The sequence below is a fragment of the Apium graveolens genome, chromosome 9, assembly GCF_009905375.1.
Source record: "Apium graveolens cultivar Ventura chromosome 9, ASM990537v1, whole genome shotgun sequence".
NCBI classification, from domain to species: Eukaryota; Viridiplantae; Streptophyta; class Magnoliopsida; order Apiales; family Apiaceae; genus Apium; species Apium graveolens.
Genome location: NC_133655.1, coordinates 244537501 through 244564689, shown reverse-complemented (window position 1 = coordinate 244564689; position 27189 = coordinate 244537501).

Sequence of the window (27189 nt, the reverse complement as noted above, 5' to 3'; positions counted from 1 at the left end):
TAATATATATATTTTATATATATATGGTTATAGTTTCAAAACTATTAATCGAATAAGGTTTATTCGATAACTTTAACTTTATTTTATTTATTGAATATTATTTTGAATATTCATCCGAGGACTTATGACTCCTTTTATTGTATTAATTGAATATTATTTCGAATATTCATTCGAGGGCTTATGACTCAGTTTATATTATTTAATGATTATTAATTGGATATTCATTTGAGGATGTATGACTCCTTTATTTTATTTAATGAATATTATTTATAATATTCATTCGAGGTGTTATGACTCCGCTTATTATTTAATAATATTCTTTATTTTATTAAAGAATAATGTTCGATAATCAAACTTACTTTTGATTATTCAAATAAAGATATTACTTTCGTATAAGGATATCTTTGATTATTTACTATTCATTTCAAGTATAAGTTTTCCAACTTTTACCTCAATTATTCTTTATGGGAATATTATTTAAATAATAATATTTAGATATTTTCTAAATATATTAGGACTGATTTATTTTATTAAATCAGCATTACTCCAAACATTCATTTTTATATTTAAGATCTTCCTTTTACCTCAAAATGATTTTTAAAAGTTAGAGCGGATCCCAAAACTCATTTTTATATTTAAGATCTTCCTTTTAAAGGGGATTTAAATACTCGCTCAAAACCTGAGGGATCCGGCTCTGTGGTGTATTTTATATTCGCAACGAGGTTGCTGTTTTGGTAAATGAATTGATTACTTACCCAACGTTCGGGAAGTAAGTCCATCTATCGAGTCGGCATAAGCAACATGGACTCAGTGAGCGTCCATGATAGTGTAAGTGGCTCAGTGGGAGTCCATCAAATGCATAAGTGGCTGAGTGGCAGTCCAGCATAAGGTCCTATTGCGACCAGGGTGATGACCAGTGGGGAATTCGTCCATCTACTAGTAGAAAATGTTACTTATTGGTATCTTTGCCTGATCAGCAAGATATCGGGTTTATGCCACAATTCTTTTTCCCTTCCAAAAAAATTCATTGGATGTTACAAACTCTGTTCATACTTTACATGATAGAGGTTTTCAGGGACTGTATAAAGAAGATGTATATGTGGATATATATATCGGAACTTAATGAAGTATATCATAACTTCATTTCCTTCAAAATATTTCAAAGATTGAATCTATTCAAGTCTTATCTTGTAGTCTCATCAGTGTGATGAACTTTTGAAACTAATTATAACTTGAACGGTGGTAGTTCAAGTAGTATTCGGAAAAGATATAAGTATATTGGAGTATCTTGTAACTTCATCTTTTAAACTTATATCTAGTAAATGATTATCTTATGCATATCAAAGACTTTCAGAAAAACGTTGAGACAAGGTTAGATATATGAGATCACCTTGCAACGATATTTATTTTTATACAGTTATAAACTGGAACTCTGTGTATATTATGCATGGAAGAGGACTTCCAAGATTTTAAAAAGTATATATGTATGTATACTGAATATTTTGCGACTTCATCGCATTAAGATATCATACTTGGTTCATTTCTTTTGACCAAGACTTTCATGAGTACTATGAGAAGGCTCATATATTGTTAATCATTATACATATTATTTTGGTGGGCTTGCTGCTCACCCTTGCTTTCTTCTTTCATCACACAACAACAGATAGAAAAGATGAACAAGACCAAGCTTCCAATACGCAAGCGGTTAGGAAACGTTCCGCAGTTTTCTGGAAGCGTTGATGCCGCCGTAGCTGAGGAGGAGCTACCAATAGGCTAGGCTTTCAACTTTTGATGTACCAGATTATGTATATTTATGAATTGTAATAATGGCAAAGAAATGTAAATTTATTCAGAAACCCTTTTAAGGTGTAATGGCATATAATTTTGGAATAAAATGACTTGTAATTATTTTTGGATATTCATCTCTGAGACTATAACTTGTGGTGTGTGTGTTTATTGTGGGGTCACAGTACAGAGTAGTTGATTAATTATTAAGATTGGGTGTTATTAAGGGAAATGGAACTCGTGACAACCCGGATCCCCGACCCCGGATTTGGGGGTGTTACAGAGTATCTCTTTCTTTTCTCAGATATGGTTAGCAGTGTCACAGTTGACAATGTTGTTGTACATTACATTGTCAAGTGACTCTATTAAGATCAGCTGCAAGCCACTATCTAGGAAAATATTTTCTTTCTCAGACTCACTGTATTCTGAAGGATCTTTAGGAGCATAATGAGCTGGGATGACCATGTCTCCATCTGTAGATTCCTCAACTCTAACAATAGGAATGAAAGGCCCATTTTTGAGAATCTGAATGTATAGTGGATTGGCCATCCTGACAAACAACAACATTTTCTTCTTCCATAGAGTGTAGTTAATTTTATCAAAAGTAGGGATTTCGATGGTACTGATTTTCTGTGTATTCATTCTTTCAAGATCTTGAATCTGTTTACTTTCAGATTTTGCTCCGATACCACTTGTTAGGTAATGAATAACACACAGAAGGGGGGGGGGGTGATTGTGTTTTAGTGTTTTTAAGCTTTTCTTGATTTGTTTCTGGTGGTGAACAAAGTAAATTAAATCTTGTAGTGAAATGTGTTAATACTGAAATTAAGCATCTAACAATAAAGAACAAAGATCTTTCAAAACTCATTTAATTTTTTATTAAAATTAAGAATGTCTTGCTACAAAATTTTTAGGCTCTTTGATAATAAAGAGCTTTGCTGCTTCCTTGAGAGAATACAAAATTTATGATCTAAATTGTTACCACTAAACAAAGCATCCAGTGTTTACTTAATAGAATAGTAAACACTGGTTATTACACAGTATGCAACAGCATTATACTAAACCCTATTTTTGAATAATCAAATCTTTCTATTTCTGGATTAGTGTATCTTTGCTAATCTTGCACGCCTGTGACTTTACTTTTCCAATTAATCTTGGCCCTTGATCTTGTACTCTTCAAGCTGCTTTTGTAGACTTGTCAATCCAACTGATTAGATTATTTGTTGCTTAATAATCTTGGATATTGAACTGGTCTGCATTTTGTATTTTGAGTTTTTCCTCGAGATCTCCAGTTTTGTATATAGAGAACTTGACATCTCGATAAGTATATTTGCTTATCGAGATCTCTATTTATTCTACAGTGATTTGACTTATCGAAGTCTCTGAGTTCTCTATAAGAGAATCTGGCTTGTTGAGATCTCACATCTTCATGTCTTCACTTTGACTTATCGATAACTCTGAGTTCTCTAATGATAAATAGACTTATCGAGATCTCAGAGTTCTCTAGTGAAGAAATGACTTGTCGATATCTCCAATCTTCATGTCTTCAATTAGGCTTGTCGATATCTCTGAGTTCTCTAATAGCTTTCTCGATTTCTCAATAAGTCATTCTGGAGTTCTCGAATGACTTTTCTATAATACTTAATCTGTGACTTGTAGAGAACTTGACTTAGGATATTTTTCCCAAAACAGATTTATTCAACTTCAAGCTTCTTCAGAATTCTTCTGAGGCATGATCTTCTTGATCTTCTTCCAGATAGAATTCTTAGGCTTGATGCTGTTTACGGAAAAAGACTCCAGTCTGCCCTTGAACATTTTTACAGACTTAAGAATTACAATACATAATACAAACATAGATTATTATACAACTTACTTAGGGTTGTCAATTTGACTTAGTCTTGTTAATGTACATGCATGTATTGCATAACAATGTCCAAAATAACTGCATGATATTTTATTTTCAGTGAAGTGATAGCTTGATAGTTCAAGAGTATCGGGATGATACTACTTTGTCAATGGAGTATCATGCTTGATACTCTTTTATCAATAGTGATAGAGTATCAGCCCAAGTATTATTTTGTCAGTAGAGTATCATCTAAAATATAAAATTATTAAATTAAGATTCACACTTTAATTAGGTTTAGGTTCTAGGATTTAATTTAGGGCATAAAGGGGCCATAAATCTATTTTACTTTTATTCATTTTTTAAAATATTTCTAAACCCGGATTATGAGTTGTTGAACTCTAAAATATTAAAAAGTATAAAATATGATATATACTTAAATAAAAAAATTATTAAATAACATTTTAAAATTTTAAAAAGTAAATAAATTACATAGTGCTCCAATAACGGTGGAGTATCAAGATGATACTTCACCGTCATTGGAGCATTATATAATTTATTTACTTTTTAATTTTTTTAAAATTTTTTTAAAATTATTATTTAAGTATGTATAATATTTTATACTTTTTAATATTTAATATCAGGCCTGATACTCCACTGAAAAGAGGAGTATCACACATGATATTCCACTGAAAAAGTAGTATCACCCTAGTACTATATTGGAAATGGCGTATTATGTGACCCCCTCAATCTCGGGGTTAGGAAATAAGGACCCACATACCTTGAAACTAACAATAATTAAACATAAACCCCGATTAACTATTACCAAGATCTAAATAGGATTAAGTTTGAGACAAGATTACAACTACCAACCAGATAATATATATATTACAACCCCAAAATAAAAATATTTAATTTACACAATCAATTCCGACTTGGAACCGACATATAACCCATTGTATCTTTACAAACTTTCCAACTAAAACACTTGCTCACACAACATGTACTACCTGATCTGGCATCTAAAAGCCTACAACACGGTAGGGGCCACCAGGTACGCTCTTACGAGCAGTGCGCCTAAGTCTGGCCATCTTCTTGCTTAACTTCCATGGTTAGAACAAAGCAAAATATATGAGCATAAAAAGCTCAACAAGTAACTATATGACAGTCCTCTGATGCAACAATATTAAATAACCAAAACTGCTTTTAAGGCATTCTACTTTAAATCTCTAGGTGGTAGGTTTCTATTTCTGGCTATGAAAGGGTTATGAAGAAAGATTTGGGGCTTTCAGGAATCAAGGCTCATGATAGGGTGAAAGCCGATATTCATCACAAATCATTAATAAGATCTCAAAGGATCTTTCAAGTGGAAAGCAAGAATCTATTCAACTCTGGGAATCAATTATATGATTGATAACAGTATCAGAGATAAAAATCAGGGTTCTCAAAACTATAAGCTGAACAATAACTCAATCAACTCATCTCAATTCATTTTAAATCATTGCATTTTCAAAGAAGCAATTGCTAAATATAAGCATTCAATTTCTCTTTATAAAGTGATAGGGAACCCTTGATTGGACTACTTTGACTTTTATAAATAATACAGGTGATAAGCCCGTACCGACCTCCATCTGGTCGTTAAGGTAACTATGGCATAATTTCAACCTTAAATTGGACTAGCCTCGCTAGTTTCTTATATGACTGGACTAGTCCCACTAGTCTCTTACGTCTCAATCCAATCCATCAGGAATTCATTTGGAAAACCTTGTGTTGGAAAAGAAAGGTTTGACTAAGTTCATTTTATCATTACCAAGAATATAAAATCATTCAGACTCTTTCAAGTCAAAAATCATTCTTAAGTGCAATTCCAAGAATTCAAAGGAATGAATGAATCAAAAGTAATCAAAGATCAATATTATGGTCGAAATCAAATGATAATCAAAGTACGTAAGTTAGGGATTCAGAACAGTTCTAGAAATCACTACAGAATAAGGTATACAAAGGAAGGATATAGGTTAATTGAAATAATACGCAAGGGAGTTCATATAGGTTCTTATAAGGTTCACGCGAATTTAAGGTATTTAAAGCTATCAATAGGTATTCAGGATATGAATCAACAAGGTTACTGTAAGGGTTTTAACAATAATCATATCAAGTCATTACAAAAACAATATCAGGGTGTTTCAAGGAATCAATAACAGGTATGGTACAAGAATCAATATCAGGGTTCAAGAATCAACAACAGGTTATCACAAGTGTTATAAAGATCATTACTCTATCATGGCATCAACAATATCCTCTCTATAAACAATTTATACAAGTCATAAGAGTTACTTGCCTGGATTCGCTTTCCTGTTTTACGGGGTTTGAGCTACTGCCACCTAGAACACCTTTTCTAGCCTGAATGCCTTCACGATCCGAATCTACAATCCAAAATCAAAACCCTAATTAGATTCCCACTCGATGTTCTCAGAATGTTTAACACTTAACCCAATCCGCTCTATCGCTTACATTAAATTTACGAGTATAATTACAATTATACTCATATAACACATAAAACAATATACTTTACATAAAACTCAATACTATAGTCATAACAACCACTTATATAATCTTAGAATCGAAACGACTCAATCCTCCTTTTTAATTCACATAATTTGAACCAAAACCAAACAAATAAACCAAATAATTCTTAGTAACCTTACATGCATTCACTTATCTCTACCATAGAATCAAATCAACCAATTAACTTAATCAATCCTTTTGAAATCCATGAACCATTCGGCTTTTTCACAAAATACAAACAAGAAATCAAATTTTTACAAGCAACCCCTTTTTAACCCTAATTTGTTACATGCAATACCACAAATTGACATGCAAGTACAAGGATCATTTATAAACCTTAGTTCAAGCCAAAATTCATCCTTTTAAACCATTTTCAAAGAAAATCGATACACAATTCAATCCTCAAACCAAAATCCTTTGTAAACTTTAATCAAAATCAAAAACCTTTTTTAAATAGTAAAAACTCAAACTAAAACCACTTAATCATGACAAAAGATTCTTTAATTATTTAAACCTCAATTACCCTAAGCAAACAACTACTCCTCTCCTTTTTATTTACAAAAATTCGAACCTAACATCAACACAAAACCAACCAAATCACTTGCAACCATTTTAATGCTACCATGCATACTATCACACATCAAAATCATTTCTCCCACACAATTTTTAAGAAAAATTCGAACCTATCAAGTGTTCAAAACCAAAAGAAACTTAAAATATTAACATGCAATGACTCTTAGTGACATGCATATATATTTCTATGACATGCATCCCATTTCATTCAACTAAACACAAAATCACCTACTAATAAACCATATATCCAATCTTCTAAGCATAAAACTTCATTTACCATCAAAACTCAAGAAATCATCAAATATCAAACATGCAATTTGTATCTTAGCAAGATTATACTATAGCACTTGGAAAATCACACTTCTAAAACCCACCGGCTCTCATTTGATCACGGCCGGTGGTGGTCGAACTTACGAGTGCCCATACACGGGTCTCCTCTTTGAGTTTTGGACCTTAGAATCACACACAAACTCTTGTTTATACTCCCTCATGGTCACATACCAAGAAATTGCACTTCCTTGAATGTAACCAAAGAGATGAAGCTATGAAAATTTGCTTAAAAACTTACATGCAAAGTATAAATGAATAGAGGGCTGAAAATGATGATTAGTGATGGTTAGATCTTTGAATTTGAGCTAGGTTTTGAGGTAGCATGTAAGAGAGAGAAAAAAAGAGAATGAGAGAGCCGAGAGAGAGAGAGAGTGTGAGGGAGTGAGGGAGGAAAAAGAGAGAAGAGAGAAGTGGGAGAAGAAGAGAGGAAAAAGAGAAGGGAGGGAGGTTTATATAATGGTTTGGCAGGGGTAGTATGATAATTGCACCATATTTTGCTTTTTCATTTCTCTTTTCTTTTATTTTCAACTCAAAAATGAATTTGAATATTATATAACTCTCTCAGAAAAGATGAAAATGGAAGGAATATCAATTTTAAAATATAGAGTTCGTAATTAGTTTTCCAACCATATTTTTAAAATAATTTTTGAGCGTACGGTTTATTTTCTATGAATTTTACAAGATTACGCCCAAAATAATCTCAATTAAATCATTTTAAAATACACCGATCATGAAATAATTTCATCTATCATTTTTAGAAAGTCTCTAGGACTATTTCGAAGATAATAAAATAAATTTCACGCCTTGTCTATACTCGGATAATTTAATTAAATTATATAAAGGCTCAATAATTCTTATTTAAATCAAATAATCCCTTAAAATTTATAAAAAAATAACCAGAGCACATAATCAAGCACATTCTCAAGCAATAGCATATATTCATATATCATGACTCATATCGTAACACATTCATTCATAAGAATTCCCCTTTTTAATTAATAACCACTTTTCCCGTAACGGGTCGCGTCTTGTCTAACGGGCCGACGCTGAGCGTTTTTAACTACGCTTCTCAATCATTCTTCTTATACCAGTTGACACGTCAAACTGGAATATAATATTCATTTAAACCTTTCCACTTCATATAATAACATATAATTCACATTATCACACTTTATCCACATAATTTAATATTACAACACAAAAGTATACTTTATTCACTTAATCATGTCGCAAATTTCCCAGTCGCTACATATTATCCTGTTACTCTATGGTGGAGTATTTGGTTGGTAATTAGGTCATTTTATTTCAGAATAGGTATTTTGGGTAAAAGGACTTCTAAAAAGAGGTATTTTGGTCATTTTTTTTATGACAACTCAGGTGAAATCCTGATTTTTTTTGAAAATCGGGTCATGTCTCCATTTTAAATCCAAAATAAGTAAAAGCACACTAACCCTGATGCAACCAACTTGGGTGAACAACAAACCCACCATAGGGTCCCCAAAATATCATGATTTATCGGTGCACATAATAGTAGCACTTTGGCATATACTGAATATAAGTCTCAAATCTTAGCGAAGTGGGACTCAGATGTTACAAATTCTCACACTTAAACTCCTGACGTTCTCGTCAAACCAAAACAGACAGCCCATAGACCAGGATCGTTTTTAGTCAATATCGGCCGGAGTCGTGTCCCCGCCTCTAAATCTCTTTCCATAGTGGAATAATACCACCAACATCCGTGTCCCTACCTCCGGCAACTCAACGCATCAAATTTTTGAGATTCGGCTTTGATACTATATATAACAATCCGGGTCAAATCTCAAACCTTTTTCAAAAACTGGGTCAAGTCCCGATTCTGAAATAAATCAAAGACTACTATCCCGAATACAATTAACTTGGGTAAACAACAAGTCCACCACTGACCCCAAAATATAATGATTTGTTGGTGTACATAGTAATAGTAATTTGTCTAATAAACTGAATAAAAAATCTCAAATTTTAACGAGTATTGCATTTTATTTCATTTTTATTGGCGGATTTATTTTAATTATAACTTAAATTTTTCTTTGAAAATCCAAACCAATTTATCACTCTTAAAATAGTAAAGAAATAAAAAATTGACGGTTCAAGATCCTTGTTAGATATATTTGATAATGTCATGGCTAATATGTTTTATGTTTAGATTTCAGATCTTATTTGAACAGAACAAATCAGTACTTAACTGATCAGTACTTATACTGGAAGTCAGAACTTAAGGGATATCAGTACTTATGTTATCAGGAGATAGATATCAGAACTTAAGTGCTGAAGGACGATCAGATAAGGACAGTAGTTGATTAAAGTTAAGAAGATCAAGATAAACATAAGAAGAGATATGCATGAAGAAGGAATTCCGTGAAGAATGGAATACTTGGAATAGAAGATATCTGATTGATATATTTTAGGAAGCAGAATTATATTCCATATCAATTAGCGAATATCTTGTAACTGTGTAGTATATAAACACAGAAATAGAGTTTACACTATATGTGTTATCATTATCGAGAATATTATTTAGTATAACTCTAGCAGCTCTCGTGATATTTTGTTCATCACTGAGAGATAACAGTTCCAGATTGTAACAGAGTTTATTGTTTAAATAAAGTTTGTTTTCTGTTACATAAGTTATTGAAGTTTGATTTGATTGTGATAAACACTGTATTCACCCCCTCTACAGTGATAGTGTGACCTAACAAGTGGTATCAGAGCTATCTGTTAACACACATACAGTTAAAGATCCAAACACAGTCATGTCTGACACAGAAACTCCAACTAAGCCTACCAAAACTGAGGAATCATCAAAGACATCAATTCAGAGTCGATATGAGACTATCAGAGTTCCCATATTGAGACCATCTGAATATCCCATATGGAAGGTAAGGATGACCATGTTTCTGGAAGCAACAGATCCAGAATACCTTGATAGAATCAGGGAAGGGCCTCACAAACCTACCAAGCTCGCTGTTGTAGTTCCAGGTGAAGCAGCAATGACCGTACCAAAGGAAAAGAATGATTACACTGCTGAAGATATAGCATCTATTGCTAAGGATGCCAAGGTACGTCACTTATTGCATAGTGCCATTGATAATGTAATGTCAAACAGGGTAATCAACTGCAAGACTGCTAAGGAGATATGGGATGCACTGGAGACAAGGTGTCAAGGAACTGAAACAGTTAAGAAGAACAGGAAGACAATACTCACTCAAGAGTATGAACACTTTGACTCTAGGACTAATGAGTCATTGACTGATGTGTATGAAAGATTTGTCAAACTCTTGAATGACTTGTCATTGGTTAATAAGGAGTATGATCTTGAAGATACAAACCTCAAATTCCTGTTAGCTCTTCCTGAATGTTGGGATTTGAAGGCAACAACAATAAGAGACAACTACAATCTTGATGAAACAACTCTTGATGAAATCTATGGAATGCTCAAGACTCATGAACTTGAGATGGAACAAAGAAGCAAGAGAAAAGGAGGAAAGTCAAGGACAGTTGCTCTCAAGGTTGAAGAGGAATCCCCCAAACCACCTTCCTCAAAGAAAGATAAGGGTAAAGCTCTTATCATAAAATCTGATACTGAGTCATCAAGTTCTGAGAGTGATGATGACTCAGATTCTGAAAGCTTGCCTGAAACTGATGCTGATGAGGAGATGATGAAGCTGTGTGCTCTTATGGTGAAAGGAATCACAAAGATTGCATACAGGAAGTTCAGGAAGGGAAAGAAGTTTTCCAGGAAAGGCATAAGTTCTGATAAGAAGAATTTCAGAAGATCTGAAGGAAAAGGAGGAAAGTCTGACAGAGGAGATTATGCTAATGTTAAATGTTACAATTGTGGCGAGAAAGGCCACATATCTCCTGAGTGCAAGAAGACCAAGAATGACAAAGGCAAAGCTCTTGTCACAAAGCAGAAAAGCTGGACAGACACCTCAGACTCTGAAAGTGAGGAGAACTATGCATTGATGGCAAATGCTGAAAAATCAAGTTCTGAGAGCAGTTCTGAAACTGCTGAAACAAAGGTACCTCAGACTACTTATGCTTTTCATACTGATGATATTAATGAGTTGAGAAGATATCTTAAGACCATGTTTGTTAGTTATAGAGATCAAACTTTAACATGTGAAAGATTAACTTCTGAAAATCTTGCTTTTAAGAAAAGAAACAATTTCTTAGAAAAAGAGTTAGTCATGTTTCATCAAACTCAGAAGGATAGAGATGATGCTTTTTATGTTAGGGATGAAGTGCTAAAAATGAATGAATCTCTAAAAACTGAGTTAGAAAAGGAGAGAGAGATTATCAGAACTTGGACTAACTCTGGCAAAGCAACTCAAAATTTGCTGAGCAGTGGAAACTGGAAAGAGGGCTTAGGTTATGAAGAAAATAATGAAAAAGGAACTGAAGAAATTAAGCCTGTTGATAAGCAAAAGCCGAAGTTAAAACCTGTTAAGTTTGTAACTGAAAAATCCGAAACTGAGAAATCAGAAGTTAAAAAGGAATTAGCTTCTGACAAACTAAAACAGGAAAAGACAGCTGAAGTTAACATAGGCTTAATGACAAAGAAGCAGCTTAAGCATAAGCTGAAAGATGTTAAGAATGCAAACAAGGTAAAATCACCTAGGAAAAACAGGAATGGAAAGGAAGGTGTGAATAAAAGCAATAACTATAAATCTATTCCTGATGCTCCTAGGAAAGCATGTTATAACTGTGGAAGTTCTAACCATCTGGCTTCTTTTTGCAGGAAGAATAAGAATATTAACTCCTTATCTACAAAGTCAGGAGTTAAGAGTCAGTCTGTTAGATACAAACCACAAAATCCTTGTTTTCATTGTGGTAGTTTATGGCATTCCATTTATACTTGTAAGGAATATCATAGTTTGTACTATGATTATTATCAAATAAAACCTTCTTTAAAGAAAGTTTCTGTTGTTCCTTCTAGTATAAGTTCTGATAAGAAAACTGTTAACATAAAATCTGATGTTAAATCCGCTGCAAATGTTAACAAACCTAAAAAGGCCAAAGGATCCAAGCAAGTCTGGGTCCTTAAAACTAATAATTAGTGGTCTTTTTGATTGCAGGGCAACAGGAAAAATATTTTAGTTCTGGACAGTGGATGTTCAGGACACATGACTGGAAATAAGGCCCTGCTATCAGACTTTGTGGAGAAAGCTGGCCCAAGTGTTTCTTATGGAGATGGCAACATTGGAAAAACTTTGGGATATGGCAATATCAATCTTGGGAATGTCATCATTAAAGATGTAGCTCTAGTCTCAGGACTTAAACACAACTTACTGAGTATAAGTCAAATCTGTGACAGAGGTTATCATGTTGATTTCTTTGCAGAACATTGTGAAATAGTTAGTAAATCTAAAGGAAAAATTGTTCTGAAGGGATTCAGGCGTGGTAACATTTATGAAGCTAAGCTTTCAACAAGTTCTGATGGTTCTGCAATCTGTTTAGTGAGTAGAGCCTCAACTGAAGAAAGCTGGAATTGGCACAAGAAACTCTCTCATTTAAACTTCAACAAGATAAATGAACTGATCAAGAAAGATCTTGTGAGAGGACTGCCAAAATCAGTGTTTGTTCCTGATGGTCTTTGTGACTCATGTCAGAAGGCTAAACAAAGAAAATCTTCGTTCAAGAGCAAGACTGTATCATCAATTCTTGAGCCTTATTATCTACTTCATGTTGATCTATTTGGTCCAGTGAATGTCATGTCTATTGCAAAGAAGAAATATGCGTTGGTCATAGTAGATGAGTTCACCAGATACACATGGGTGTATTTCTTGCACACAAAAAGTGAAACTGCATCTATCCTGATTGATCATGTCAAACATCTGGATAAATTGATCAAAGATTCTGTGAAAATAATGAGGAGTGATAATGGCACTGAATTCAAGAATTTGATAATGGAAGAGTTCTGCAAAAATCATGGAATAAAGCAAGAATTTTCTGCTCCTGGAACTCCACAGCAAAATGGAGTTGTTGAAAGGAAGAATAGAACTCTAATTGAAGCTGCACGAACAATGCTTGAAGAAGCAAAGCTTCCAACCTATTTCTGGGCTGAAGCTGTGCAGACTGCTTGTTTTACTCAAAATGCAACACTCATTAACAAGCATGGAAAAACACCATATGAGATGGTGAAGAACAAGAAGCCAAATCTCAAATACTTTCATGTATTTGGATGTAAATGTTTTGTTCTCAAGACTCATCCTGAACAGCTATCCAAGTTTGATCTAAAAGCTGATGAGGGAATCTTTGTAGGATATCCACTTTCTACAAAAGCCTTCAGAGTCTATAATTTGAGAACAAAAGTGGTCATGGAATCTATCAATGTCTCTTTTGATGACAAGAAGATCACTGGACTTGAAGATTGCATTGATCATGATAAGCTGAGATTTGAAAATGAAGATTCATATTCTGATATCTCAAGTCCTGACAGTCTAAGTCCTGATACTGTAAATTCTGATGGATTAAACTCTGATGTTATTGAAACTGTGGTGACTACGTCAAAGGAAGATGCACCAATGCAGGGGGAGCATACTCAAGATATTATCACATCTCAAGAAGCATCAGAACATACATCTGGCTCTTCAAATTCTGATTCGTCAAGTTCTGATAAGCCAAGTACTGACAGTGCTAAAAATCTAAATACTGAAGGATCCAACTCAGAGAGCATAGTTTCAGGGGGAGCATCAGAAAATGAAACCGAAGACAGCATGAATCATGGGGGAGCATCCAGTTCTAGAGAAAATCTTCCATCTGCAAGGAAGTGGACAAAATCACATACACCTGATTTAATAATTGGAAGCTGCCAATTTCTTGGAGGCAGGTTGGTTTCTTGGTATAGCAAGAAACAAAAGTCAATTTCCACATCAACTGCAGAAGCAGAGTATATTGCTGCAGGAAGCTGCTGTGCACAGATTCTCTGGATGAAGAATCAGTTACTGGATTATGGGTTAACATATTTCAAAATCCCTATTTACTGTGATAATCAAAGTGCTATTGCTATGACAGGTAATCCAGTTCAACACTCTATGACAAAGCACATCAGCATCAGGTACCATTTCATCAGGGAACATGTGGATGAAGGTACAGTGGAATTGCATTTTGTTCCCACAGATCAACAAGTAGCAGATATCTTCACAAAACCACTGTGTGAAGCTACCTTTTCAAAATTGGTAAATGAACTTGGAATGATTTCAGGTTCTTTCTCTAAATCTGCTTAAACTTGTTCTATGTTATCAGACTTTATGATCAGTATTTACAGAATTAATCTCTTTGTATATTCTGTGCATTAATTGATAAATGTCTTTAAGTACTGACTGTTGTCTGATATATGTTTCTAGACTCTGATAAGTGATATGTCTGTTTCAGTAACTACTTAATCCCATGAGGATAACTGTGCTAGATACTGACCTACTAGTCTTCAATAAACAAATGATCCCATGAAAGAAGTAATTATTTCTGTGGAAATCTTATGACACAAGCAAATTCTGATAACTGAGCTTAGTTAAGTTTACTTTGTATATCTTATTACTAAGTCACAAATTAGAATAATGCTACTCATCTGTTTAAGTTCTGATTCTAGTAAAACTGCTGAATGTACTAAGTGCTGAGAAACCTCACTTATCAAAAGAAAAAGAAAAAGAATCAAAGAATAATATCAGGTACTCCTTTGAGATCTAGAGTAAAAATGTGAATGGGACGACCCAAGTGCATTGCTGGTATTAAGTAAATATGCATTAGAAAAGCAAAATATTTTTCTTGGTGACTTTTCACACTCTATGATTACTGGAGAAATACTCTGATAATAGCATAAATTCTAATAAACAGTCGTGACTCACTTACACTGAGAAGCCTCTGTAAAATAGAATTTCAAAAGATGCATAAAATTAGCACAAAAACAGTAGAGGTGGACTCATGCATGAACTCATTTATCAGTAGGTTTCAGGATAATGACAGCTCTTTAGCAAAATTTTAATTATGACTTATTTCTAAGATGTACTGAAGTAGATCAGACTTTACTCTTTGTCTGTTATTTAGCTTAATGCACACACACATCACTCCATATGAATGATGAAATTTCTGTGGTGGTCTATGTTATTTTAGATCAACAGTCATTGTGTCACTTTTGCACAAATTCTGAGGACAAGTTCTAGTTACACGTTCTGATGATTAAGTTCTGACGTTCATAACTAAGAACTTGTATGAGTATTTACTAAGATAGATATTCCTTGTTCGAGTTAAGACATTATGTTCTGATGACTGTTAAGTTCTGGTATAGGTCTAAGTTCTGATTTTTCAGTCTAACCCTTTACTTGACTTATCTGTGAGTAAAATTTGGTAACAGTCTCAGATTAATTTCGAAATGTTGAAGTGGAAGATTAATAGTCTATGGTTAAAACATAATGGCACTCGTCCTTGAACAGATCACTCTTGTTACATGTGCACATTCCTTTTCCAATGACTGTTATTCTTTTTCAAAGTCTAGGGAGACGAGGTAGAATTACTTCTACCTGTCAGCATTAAATTTCTTTGCGTCTCTTGGCATTCTTTTGCCTATATATACAACCACTTCACATCAGTCTTTCCATCACATTCTTCTCACACACTTATCCTCCTTCTTCTGTCAAAAACAAAATGGTTCGATTCAACATGTTTTTGAACACACAAACCTTCACAATGGAACTCAGTTGTGCCGAGTGGCGGCAGGAGTGGCATATAACAGCCATTCCTGAGGAGATCTGGGACTCTGTCCCACAGGAGGTGCTGGCTCACCTTCTATTCTTCGAGATGGATTATCATCGCCATCTGGAGCGCCTGGAGGAGGAAAGGCGGGAAGCTATCCGTCAGCAAGAACGAATCATTCGACTCGCTATCTTGTTTGTCGAAGATAGGAAGAGGAAGATGACTTAATCTCGTCTTCTTCCTGTTCTTCTTCATCCTCAGCTTTGTCAGGCTTCTTAGCTAGGACTAAAGCTGTTGATGTTAGGATTAGAAGCTTAGGGAAAATCTTGTATTGATGTAATTTCTATTTCATATATGTATTGACTTGATATATTAATGAAAATTGTCTTTACTTCAAGATTTTGTCTCTGAGTTATTTTATCTTATGTTGATAAATCCTGATTGATATTCTGATGACCATTTAAATTTTGTTTTTATTTAAGTTCTGATTCTCCGTCAGCACTTATTCATAGAAATTATCTCGGTCATTTTTAACATGATTCATTTTCAGAATATTAATGTTGCAGTGAAAAACAATCCAATCAGTGATAACGGGTTAAAATTTGAATTGTTTCCCTTGATAAAAGGAACAGTTTTTTTTTTCCTTGAAACTCGGCAAATGGGTAAGTCATGATTACTGTTTTCTCGAGCCCAGTAACTATCCGTTATTACTGCATGTCTGACAGGTGTCCAACGGTAACATTTTTTTTGTATAAGTACAGCAGAGAGAAGATTTCGTTAATCTTTTTAATTTCTTCATCTTCTATCTCTCTTCTTACTTTTACTCTCGTTCACTTTACTATTTCCGTTGTTTTCATACAGATATTATCTCAAACACCTAACAGGCATACTTGAATTTCAATATTTTTTTCACATGGCACCAAAGGATTTAATCATTGATGGAGCAAAGTTTGTTCCAAACAACTATGCTGCAATTCTTGATCATGCTGAAGCTCCATCTGAATTGCATTTTGTGCAAGATCTTCTTGCACATAGTGAGGTTGGGTACGCCTTAACTCAGCCTGAATTCTTTTCACGTCAACAAGTTCTGAGGTTCTGGAGGACTGGCGTTTTTGATGATGGTGGTAACCGTGGAACTCCCAGTATTATTTTCCAAGTGGGTGATTCATCTTTTGTAGTCACTCCTGGTACAGTACGCAGGGCTTTACATCTTCCAGAGGATTGTACTTTCTCAGTTCCAGAGGACTCAGCCCTTCGGGAGTTAATGGCTGAATTGGGATATGAAAAGAGTCTGACGAAACTTGGACAATTGAAACGGGCTAATATCAGAAGAGAATGGAGTTTCTTCTTCGATTGCATCACCAAGGCCTTTGGCAACAAGTGTTCAAATTTTGATGCCATCCCAATTCTAAGTCAGCACATCGGGTATGCTATTATCCATCAAACTCATTTTGATTTTGCAACTGGAATAATTGGTTTTATTGGGGATAGGATGACAGAGGATCGAGATGTTGTTTATTTTGCTAGATTCTGTCAACTTATTTATACGTATTGTACTGCTGAACCCCAGTTAGTCAGCACTCAAACCCCACCTTTTAAGGTTGCAAAAAGGTACTTTAACGACCTGATAAATGCTGACACAAAGAAATCAATGGTGAGACAATTACAGATTCCTCAGTCTGTGAAACAGCTTCTGGTAAATGCTGATCCAGCTACTTACAAATCTGTTTACTCAAATGTTCAACCAACTCACCATAACCAAAATTCATCAACCTCAGTCCCTACCTCTCATTCTACTCAACCTACCCTCAGAACTTATCTCAAATCCTATCTCTCCACTTCGCAGAATGCTCAACCTTCTTCTTCAGCACCTACTGTGAAGCCTACATCCTCTAAGCCAAAGAGAACAAAGACTGTTCCTCAAACATCTCAGAAGAAGCGGAGGATTACTTTGAGAGATGAATCAGATTCTGAGGATCAGATTCCATCTTCAGAACCTATGATATATGAAGCTGAGAAGGCAACTTCTCAGAAGGATTCTGCAATTGGGGGTTCTAGGCTTCTCAAGAGGCTTAGACGTATGACGGTTCCTGCAACTCCCAAGGAATCCACATCAACAAGGAAGTACAAGAAACAGAGGGCACAGAGGCCAGTTTCAGATGATGAGGAGGAAGCAGCTAAGGAAGGGGATCAGGAATCTCTGATCTCGCAAGACAAGGAATTTGCTCCAGTCACTTCTTCTCCGTCAACTCAATCTCAGGAACCTGTATCTGACAAGGCTAATTCACCTTCTATATCTCTTGTTGATCCAGGCACAAGTGCTGAAATTGATATTCAGAACTTGGTTGTGCCTGAAATACTTTTGTTAGAAGCTCCAACAACAAATAATCCTTCCACAACACCTGTTACTGATGCTGTTCAAACTCCTGAGTTATCACTATCACCTTCTCTGCATCAAGATGATGATCAGATTTTAGGTGAGCATCAGGATATGGCTGTTGATCAGAACTTAGTATCCGATCAGCAATTAGAGGATGTTGAAGCCTCCATTGCTACTCACACAGTTGTCTTATCAGAAGATACTGATTCTTTAAGTTCTGATGCTGCAAATGTTGGAGATACTGGTGAAGCTGCTACAACTGTAGATGCTGATGCAGCAGGTCCTTCAGGACATACTCCTCCATTGACTCTTCCTAAGTCTGAACTGCTAAAGGAGTTTGTTATCAGGGATGCACCAGTACCTTGGAGTGAAACTCCTGCAGGTCAGGAGTGGACTAAGGAATGGAACTCAGTTTCATGTGTTCCAAATGCTTTACATCTTGCTGAGCACTTGACTAAAGCTGATGAAATGTTAAATTCTGATGATTTTAAAACCCAGCTTAGAGTCACTGCATTGAGTACTAAACATCTACAAGGTCTTCATTCCAATACTCATGCAGAGCTACACAAGATTCAGGAGAACTTTATTAAACAGGAACAAGTTTGGAAACTTGATAAGAAAAAGTTCTTCCAACCTACCATTGACAGGGTTGCTTATATTGAGAAAACTCAAGAGAAGCAACAAGCTCAGATTGATCAAATTCTGACAAATCAAGCTTCTCAGCAATCGCAACTTACTGAAATCCAGACCTCAGTGGAATTACTTATCTCTCTTTTATTACCTGCTGATGCCAAAAAGGGGGAGAAGGTAATTAAGTCCAAATGCAAAACCAACAAGTCACTGCAAGGAAAGGATGATGGAAAAGATGACCAAGGAAACTCTGGAATGGGTAGTGGTCATAGTCAAGGTAGAAGGTTTACATCAAGACAAGCTAGTCACAGAACAAGTTCTGATACTGGGAAAAGAATAAGTTCTGCTGCTGGTAAAAGGATAAGTTCTGATGAACTTCTAGATCTTGATGAGGAAATGTCAAGACAGTTATTTCTTCAAGAAAATCCAGGGATGGACTTGGAAAGTTTAAAGGAAGAAGAAGCCAGACTTAAATCAGAGAAAGTCACATCTAAATCTGAAGCTTCTGGTAAAAAGTTACTTCCAAAACCTAAAGGCATTGTGATCAAAGAAAGGATACATACTGAAGAAACTTTGGCTAGATCACAACCACAGATAGATCCAAGATCCAAGGGTAAAGAAAAGGTTGGTGAACCTATCAAGCCTTATGTACCTCCTGAGGAAGAAGAAATTACTGATGGAAAAGATAATCTTGCTCTGACTTCAAGAAAAGTTCTTAAAACAACCTCTGACATGGCTCAAGTTGTTCAGAGTCAAGAAATTGTAAGTTCTGATATTCAGAAGAAGCAAGTAACCTCTGACAGTGCTCAAGTTAACTTGATATCAGAAAATAAATCTGAAACACTCCTACCAGGATTCACTAAAGCAAAACAGACTCAATCTTTGAAGACTACTTCAAGTGGTTTTGAAGCAAGAGTAGTTACTGGAAAGGAAGCTAGAGATAAAACTGGATTGGGAAGTGCTGATGAAAGAAGAGTACACAACACTACTGATGATCCAACTTCCTTGTGTGAACCAGGTATTGGAGCAACTCCTGAAAGATTGAATCAACTAGAATCTGTACAGATGGTTTACCATACCTACTTGAAAGAATACATCATGTTGTATTTCATGACAGATGGTAGGGTTTATCATATAAGACAAAATGCCATTCCGTTGAAGTATTTTGAAGAATTGGAGCATGTATTGTTCTTACTTCAAGTGGATGACAGAATAACAGAGACTGCTGCAAACTACTTAAAGGAACAGATTCAGAGACAGAAAAGACTTTATTCTGTTAAGTCTGACAGCAGATATGTTCCAAAGTACAGAAATCACAATGGTGATATTGTTGATATGAAGCCTAATACTGCACAGATCAGAACATATCTTGGTATTAAGGGGCTTGAATTCAATCTAGAGTCTAATAAAGCTTATGTCATAAGACTAGATCGGGAGTTGAGAAAAGCAAAGATTAATGATCTCAGAGCTGCAATATTTCAAACTGGTGAAGATACTGCAGAGCTTAAAGATGTCAAACGGAGAATGATTGATGAACTCAGATATGCTGAGAAATGTTTGTTGAAGAATTATCTCAGAACAACTCCTGACATCAGAGAGATCAGAAGATGATGAAGCCAAGTCGAAGATCTACAACTGCTTAAATTCTGATATTTATACAGATTGAAGTTGTTATCAGAAGTTGAATTGGTAAAAACTTTAAGGACTGTAAGTTGTAGTTATCTTGTCTATTTCTCATGCATTTGTACTTAATGTTTTTGACATCATCAAATATCTGTTAAACTTGTATATTTTGTTAATTTACAAGTTGGGGGAGATTGTTAGATATATTTGATAATGTCATGGCTAATATGTTTTATGTTTAGATTTCAGATCTTATTTGAACAGAACAAATCAGTACTTAACTGATCAGTACTTATACTGGAAGTCAGAACTTAAGGGATATCAGTACTTATGTTATCAGGAGATAGATATCAGAACTTAAGTGCTGAAGGACGATCAGATAAGGACAGTAGCTGATTAAAGTTAAGAAGATCAAGATAAACATAAGAAGAGATATGCATGAAGAAGGAATTCCGTGAAGAATGGAATACTTGGAATAGAAGATATCTGATTGATATATTTTAGGAAGCAGAATTATATTCCATATCAATTAGCGAATATCTTGTAACTGTGTAGTATATAAACACAGAAATAGAGTTTACACTATATGTGTTATCATTATCGAGAATATTATTTAGTATAACTCTAGCAGCTCTCGTGATATTTTGTTCATCACTGAGAGATAACAGTTCCAGATTGTAACAGAGTTTATTGTTTAAATAAAGTTTGTTTTCTGTTACATAAGTTATTGAAGTTTGATTTGATTGTGATAAACACTGTATTCACCCCCTCTACAGTGATAGTGTGACCTAACAATCCTCTTCAACCAGAATAACACAATATTTTCATTAATGTTTGAGCTTTAAAATCCCCAATCAAGAGATAAGTTTAGTGGAGATTTGCTTATATTGGATATCCTCGAAATTAAAAGGGGTGTATTCACTTAAGATTTTGAATTTTATGAATTTTACAAGATTTTTGCGAGTTTCAGAATATTCTTGGATTTTGACGGAGTCGATAAAAAAATTCTGCAGAGTCTTTATAATTTTGTGAAGTTTTTTAGAAATCTTTCAAAATCTCATGTATTTTGATGAGATTTCAAAAGATTAAAAAATGTACTACCAAATCCATCAAAATCCACAAGTTTTTCAAGTAAAACAAAATTCATGGATTTTTGAATACCATCATATTTCAGTGGAATTTCTAAAATTTAATGTTAGGTCACACAACACTATAGAAGAGGGTTGAATATAGTGTTTATACAATCAAATCGATTTCGAACACAAGTATGTAACAGTAATCAAGTATATTCAATATAATAAACTTTGTTACAATAGAACAATTGTTCTCTCTCAGTGATGAACAATATCACTAAGAGCTGCTAGGTTACAATGTATAATCTTCCTCGTGAATGATAACACATATAGTGTAAACCCTAATATGTGTTTATATAGTACACAGTTACAAAATATCTTCTAATTGATATTAAATATAATTCTGTCTCCTAAAATATATCAATCAGATATTATCTTTTACAAGTCTTCTAGTCTTCTAACTCTTCATGCATATCTTCTATTGTTTTAGTCACGATCCTTTCCTGTAAATCAGCTGCTTTCCTTATTTAAAGTACCCGCACTTAAGTCCTGATATAAATCCTGACGACCTTAAGTTCTGATATAAGTTCTGAATTCTGTAAGTTCTGATTTCCAGTAAGTCCTGATATTAAGTTCTGAAACTAAACACAACAGATTAGACATGGCATCTCAAATATATTTAACAATCTCCCCCAACTTGTAAATTATGAAAAATATACAAGTTAATAGATTTGATGATGTCAAAAACATTTCAGTACAAATGCAATGAGAGTTTAATTAGAAAACTAACTATATCTTACAATCCTTGTAGCTTTTACCAAATTTACTGAGTCAATCTAAATCCAAAGTGATTCTTGACAAAGTTTGATATCAGTTTCTCTTCTGCATTCCTCAAGACTTGAGCTAATGTAGCTTTGACTTGCTTCATCTCTTCGTCTTGACTCCCAATCTGATAGATTGCAGTCCTTAGTGCCGAGATATGATTTCTTTCTAAACCATCACCAAGTCTGATTACTCTTGGATGAGATGAATCATCATTATAGCACAGACATATCTCTTTCAAAAAAACTTCAAGTTTAGCAGAATCCTTCTTCATTGGAATTTCACTTCCATCATCTTCAACTATATTTGGAATGAATTCTGTAACACTTGATCCAGAAATTCTTGCTTTATCCCTTATGGTCTTCATGATAAAGTTTGACCATCTCCTAGTAATCTCAGACTTTATCTCCAAAAGATAATGAAAGAATTGAAGTTCTTTCAGAGATTTATTCAGCACATCTGATTCTGACATTTTGTATCCTCTTCCATCTTCAAGAAACTGAATCAGCTTTTCTTTGACATTACTTTTATCATGAGCATCCAGTACCACTTGAATAGATATAACCTTATCAAGGTGTTTCTGTGTAACTTCTTCAAGAGGTTTGTCAGTCAATAAGAATGGATCTCTAGTAAGTACTTCAACTCTTGTCTTGATTTTGGCTTCTTCAGAACCTAGTCCAGCTCTCTCTCTTGCTTCTCTGGCTTTCAATCCAACAGTCATGAAATCAGATAACAATTGACTTTTCTTAGGATCTGATGGATTAACATTCTTCTATAGGAGTTTTCTCTTATCAATAACTGTCAATTTGTTCAAATCAACTTGAGCACTGTCAGAGGTTGATGTCTTGATGACTTGATCAGAATTTGCTATTTCTTCTATAGCTTGCTGTTCTTCACTCTGAACAACTTGAGCCATGTCAGAGGTTGTCTTAGATTCTTTGTTGTGTATATGTTGTGAATTTGATGATTTCATTAACAAAACACCTTGGTAGATTTTACTTAGTGAAAATTGGAGCACTTGACGGATAAGGATTATAGTCCCGACGGATGACTCAATATAACCCCGACGGATGATGATTTATTATTCGTTGAGTGAGTAGCTTATGTAACAATAAGTCTGTAGCACATTTCTGCATACACCATTGTTTAGATTTTGTAAGTAGTACTCAAGTCATGTTGACTTTATCTAGATATGCAGAATAGGTTGATTAATTGTACATAGATGATGTCTTGTAATCCTCCATAAATGAAATGAAGTCAAGTGCCAGATTGCTACCCGACGATAAACAACAATGCCATTCGACGGATGATCAACTAGATAACTGATCATGAACCTGACGGATAAAGAATTCAAACATCTGTTGACAGTGACAAAACAGTAACATGCGTCGAGTATATGCAAATGGAATGTGGAAGCCTATTCAACTGGGTTTTAGAGAACAAAGAAGCATTGCCATTTCCATGCTATTATGAAGATATTCAAAGATGCTGAAATAGAGTAATGAAGTAGCATAGTATTAGACTTGATAGTTTTTGTTTTATTATTCTGTCTTATTACTTTGTAATCTTAGTGATATATAAACCAAGAAGCAGCAAATAGAATAACTAACTAAGAAACCAAGAGAGAAACATTTGTAAGCTGTATTCTTAGCATTTCTCTGCATTCTTAGTTGTTCTACATTTGTAAGCAGCTGTGAGCATTTTGCTACACAGAGTTCTCTCGATATATATTATATATCTCTGGTGGATACATTCAAATCCACCATAAAGTTTTTTAAAGACTTGTGTTTTTAATTACTTGTGTTTTGATTCTTTTGAAGTTATTATTCCGCACTCTGCAAATCAATTCACACATATATATATATATATATATTTAAGTTAGAACAATTTTATTTAAGAAAAAGTTTCAAGAATTCCATTCAACCCCTCTTCTGTAATTCTTGTTGAATTGTTAAGGAATAACAATTGGTATCAGAGCACGCTCTTGATAAACAAAGAGTTTAAAGATCAACAAAATAACAAGATGAACAAGAAGGATGTTGGAGTCAAGATTCCTTTTCTAGATAAAGATAATTACCATCACTGGAAGGTAAAGATGCATCTTCACTTACTTTCTCAAGATGAGGCCTATGTAGATTGCATAGAAAGAGGCCCTCATGTACCTATGAGAGCTGCAACTGGAAATGAGCCATCAGTCCCCAAGCCAAGGCATGAATGGTCTGATCCTGATATTGAACAAGTCAGGAAAGATAAGAAGGCCATGAATATTCTGTTCAATGGAGTTGATGGTGATATGTTTGACAACATCATCAATTGCAAAACTGCCAAGGATGTTTGGGATACTATACAAATTATCTATGATGACACTGAGCAAGTTAGAGAAAATAAGATGCAACTACTGATTCAACAATATGAGCATTTTCACAGTGAAGAAAGTGAGTCTCTCACTGACATCTTTAGTAGGTTTTAAAAACTACTAAATGCTCTGAAGCTGCATGGAAGGGTCTATCAGACAAAAGACTCCAATATGAAATTCCTTAGATCTCTTCCAAAGGAATGGAAACCAATGACAGTCTCATTAAGAAACTCTCAAGATTATAAGGAGTTTACTTTGGAGAGACTGTATGGCATCCTGAAGACTTTTGAGCTTGAAATAGAGCAAGATGAGAGGATGAAGAGAGGAAAGAAGAAAGGAGGATCCATTGCACTAGTTGCTGAGTTAGAAAAAGAGAAGGAGATAAAGATGGAAGCTGTTGAATCAACTTCAAGGGTCTGTGAAAACAAGGGCAAGGGGCTGGTAGCTGAAAATGAAGATTCTTTGAGCCAAGATGACATGGACGACATTGATGAACATCTAGCATTCTTTCCAGAAGATTTTCCAAGCTCAAGTTCAAGAAGAACTTTGGAGCAGGCAAACCAAATAGAAACATGGTGGATAAATTAAAATTCAAATGTTTCAAATATGGCTTAGCAGGGCACTTTTCCAGTGAGTGTAGAAAGTCAGATTCCAACAAAAAGAAGTTTGAGCCTGTGGATTATAAACAAAAATACTTTGAGTTGCTCAAACAAAAGGAAATGGCTTTCATTATACAGGAAAATAACTGGGCAGCAGATGGTCTGGATGAAGATGAAGATGTCAGCTATGTCAATCTAGCCCTAATGGCCAAGTCTGATGAAACAGAGAAAAGTTCTTCAAGTAATCGGGTAATTACTACAAACCTTGTATATCTATCTAAAGCTGAGTGTAATGATGCTATAAATGACATGTCTACAGAGTTATATCATTTGCGTGTTACACTTAAGTCTCTTACTAAAGAAAATGCTAAAATCAAATAAAACAATTTGTTTTTAAGTGAGAGGAATAATGTGCTAGAGTCTCAATTCATTGATTTTGAAAAATTAAGAATTAAGTGTAAGATTTCCAATGAGGAATTAACTGAGTCCTTGAAGAAAGAAGAAATTTTAAAGAAGCAGCTTGAATGTGAACAAGAGGTGATTAAGGCATGGAAAACATCTAGAGATGTTCATGCTCAAATCACCAAAGTTCAAGGGATCGAGTCCTTTTGTGATGCAGCCTGGAAGAAGAACAAGGAGAAGCTAGATTCAAATTTGGTGGAAGGAGTGCTAACAGATGTAGACTCGACGGATGATGAGGGTCATCCGTCGGATAACAGAAAGGGTTATCCGTCGTGTGATGTTGATCCTCATCCGTCGAATATGAGCAAGCCTACCAGTAAAGCCAAACTCGTTAAGTTAAATGAAAAGTATGGATCAGTTTCCAAGAATTTTGTTACAGGAGAATCGAGTAAAGTTAAGAAAGGGAAAAAAACTAATGTTGGTCATATGACTGTCAAGCAATTGAGTGATAGACGTGAAAAAATTGAGGTTAAAACAGAGGTTAAAAAGAAGAATAATAGAAATGGTAAAGTAGGGATTAACAAACACAATAACTACACACCTGATAAATATGCTCCAAGAAAAATCTGTGTCAAGTGTGGTAGTGTAAATCATTTGTCTGTTAATTGCAAATCTGCCATGCCTACTTCCATATCTGTGCCACCTCAATTTCCCAACATGAATGCCATGCATCCCATGCCTATGAATGCTATGTCTACACAGAATATGAATGCACAGTTTGCTAATATGCTATTTGCACCTAATCCCTATTATGTTGCATTTAGTATGCCATAAATGCCATTTAGCATGCCTTATTGGAATAACATGTTCACTAGTAGCATGCCATTCCCTGTTAATCAAAGTATACATGATAATTCTGTTATGATGAATGGTTTCAAAGGCCCAACTCAAATGACTAAGGATGAATCTGATATCCCCAAGTCAAATGAGATAAAGCCTAAGAAATAAAAAAAGAAAGCTAACAAGGCAGGACCCAAGGAAACTTGGGTACCAAAATCAACTTGATTTGATTTTGATGTGTGCAGGGAAAAAGAAAGAATCTATGGTACTTGGGTAGTGGTTGTTCAAGACACATGATTGGTGATTCTACCCTACTCACAGAGTTCAAGGAGAGAGCTGGCCCAAGTATTACTTTTGGAGATGACAACAAGGGTTATACTGTGGGATATGGCTTGATTTCAAAAGACAATGTCATCATTGAGGAGGTTGCCTTAGTGGATGGTCTCAAGCACAATTTGTTGAGTATCAGCCAACTTTGTGATAAAGGCAATTTAGTAACCTTCAACTCAGAAGTCTGTGTTGTGACTAACAAGAGGAGCAACAAAGCAGTTCTCACTAGTGTGAGAAAAGGAAATGTGTACCTAGCTGACTTCAACTCATCTAATGCAGGATCTGTTACTTATCTTCTCAGAAAAGCAAGT